Raw genomic sequence first — 2500 nt, 5'->3', positions numbered from 1 at the left:
ACATCACAATAATATTAAAAGCAGCCATCACAGTGCTCTGTGTGTGTGTGTGTGTGTGTGTGTGTGTGTGTGTGTGTGTGTGCTTGTTTTTATGTGTAACTAAGATATCACACATATATTAAATACTGGAGTCCAACTGCAAACTAAAACCCTTTTTCCCAAAACCGACAGTTCTTTTCACAACCATGTAAGCTGCTCTGACACAGGATGTTGCACAAGATATTGTTTTTATCTTGCTTGTGTGTGTGTGTGTGTGTGTGTGTGTGTGTGTGTGTGTGTGTGTGAGTGTGCTCATGTCCACTCGTATATAGCGAGATGTGTTAGTGTCTGTGGGGGCGTGTGGACAGGTTGTGAATGCATGTAAAGAACATGTGCGAGAGAATGGGGACAGAGGAGAAGAAATAAAAGCATATCTGTGTGTGGGAGTTAAGATACAGTCTGTGAGGGACATCGGTGTATGAGTGTGTGTGTGTGTGTGTGTGTGTGTGTGTGTGTGTCTGACTTCCCTCCGCTTCACAGCAGATAATCTGGCATCCTTTCCGTAACATGTTGTGGGCTGAAGACAGGATTCACACACTCATCCACTTATCCACAACTAGCAACTATTTTCTCTCCCCCCTCATCTCTCTCTCCCTCCCTCCTCTCCCTCCCCTCCCCATGTGAGTTCCTCTCCCACGGGGCACAGAGCCGGGGTGTGAGAATGCTTTTAAACGAAACATGCCTCCGTGTGAACTGAGTCACCCCACAGAAAGGCCTGCGCATACCCACTTCATTTCCTCCCCCCCCCCCCATTATTAAGACCCCACTGTAGCCCAGCATCCCATTTCAATAGAGGACCCGGATCCTGCCTGAGAACAACATAAGCACATAATACGAGCCTCCCAGGGTTCATTTGTGGTAGCCGGGTGGAGGAAAAGGCTGATGGAGGTCTGGAGAAAGACGCTTGTTTTGCTTTGTTGCCCTTTAATGGGGATGGTGGAGAAAAGCGTGTGTGGGTTTGGCTTTTTCCCTCTCACACAACACGGCAAGGAAGGTGAAGTCGTGCTCTTTTCTTCAACATCAATCCTTGACAACTTAATGGATTTCTGGGCTGGAGAGAGCGAGCGCTGCTCGAACTTGCCTAAGTGTGCATAAGAAGGCAAAGGGCAGCGGGGGGGTCACTGCAGTGCTGGAATAGGAGGTCACACACACGTGCTGTTGCTTTGCACTCCTGTTCCCATGCTGTGTGTTTTTTTTAATCTCTCTCTTGTCCCCCTCTCTCTCTCTCTCTCTCTCTCTCTCTTTCTCATCTCTCTCTGTCTCTCTCTTTCCCCCTCTCTCTCTCTCTCTCTCTCTCTCTCTCTTTCCCCTCTCTCTCTCTCTCTCTCTCTCTCTTTCTCATCTCTCTCTCTGTCTCTCTCCCCCCCCCCCCCCCTCTCTCTCTGTCTCTCCTCAGATGAACAGAATCGCATGTGTTAGTGCATTGCTGCACCTACTGCTGTAGGTGGGTCAGTTTGTTTTAGTGTCCTTGAGCTGCACTCTTAAAAGCGTACTCAGAATCACACAAGCCCCTGGCTTTAAGAACACAGACCAGAGGATTAGATCCGCTCTCCTCCCCCTGCGCACAGTGTTAGCACGGGGTTAATGATGGCTTGAGTTACAGCTGCAATTAAAGTATGAACAGAAAGCCTCCATAAAGTTCTAAGCAGAAATTTGCCATGGCTATCCAATCACTCAAGGTTAATCACTCAAGGTTTACATTAGCTGTTATACGCTCAGGGTCATGGTTAGTGGTCTAGTAGCCTGTTAGATTGGCCTGTCGAGGCTAATGATCCAATAAATAATCTGGACATTGACATATTTGCTTTTCAAACACAGTTTCTGAATAATCTTCCTGAAAGGCTCTGTCTATGTGAGGCTAAGTCTGGGTTTTAGGCTAAACTGAGCTGCTTTATGATTGAAAATGATTTTTCATCTGGACCTGTGGAGTCTGCATATTAGCTGCTATGCGTCATTGGCCTTTAGTAGGTGGTGTGGTCACTCTGTAATCTGAAAAGACAAGATGGAATCCCACATCTGTGATTAGGATCAAATGCTAATGTGATATGAATATGTGTGTGTGTGTGTGTGTGTGTGGGGGGGGGGCAGAGAAAAGGGGGAGAGAAAGAGAGAGACGGAGGGATGGGTGGAGGAGAAGGATGCTGGTAAAGGGAGAATGAATAAAGGGAGAATCCCTCAGGCTGCATATGGAAGTAGTCCCTCTCTCACACACACACACACACACACACACACACACACAGACATGCACACCATCCAAAATCCCTGCACCAAAGTTTTACGATGCCCGCATCAACCATGTCATAAAAGATTGGACAGGAAACCTCCACAACAAAGCCTTAAGTTTGACAGCGACACGCACACACACACACACACACACACACACACACACACACACACACACACACACACACACACACACACACAGCATATGCATAAACATTCTCACACACAGCAACATGCT

The 2500-nt window shown here is 47.4% G+C and overlaps 1 protein-coding gene across 7 annotated transcripts in view; it reads left to right on the top strand.

Moving 5' to 3' along the window:
- Nucleotides 1-2500, top strand: part of vav2 (vav 2 guanine nucleotide exchange factor) — a 204356-nt gene that overhangs the window by 118906 nt on the left and 82950 nt on the right. The gene's annotated exons all lie outside the window — the stretch shown is intronic.

This window comes from Alosa sapidissima, chromosome 13 (assembly GCF_018492685.1).
Source record: "Alosa sapidissima isolate fAloSap1 chromosome 13, fAloSap1.pri, whole genome shotgun sequence".
Taxonomy (NCBI): domain Eukaryota; kingdom Metazoa; phylum Chordata; class Actinopteri; order Clupeiformes; family Clupeidae; genus Alosa; species Alosa sapidissima.
The sequence above is the reverse complement of the archived record's forward strand: the minus strand, read 5'-3'. Positions and strand labels throughout refer to the sequence as shown.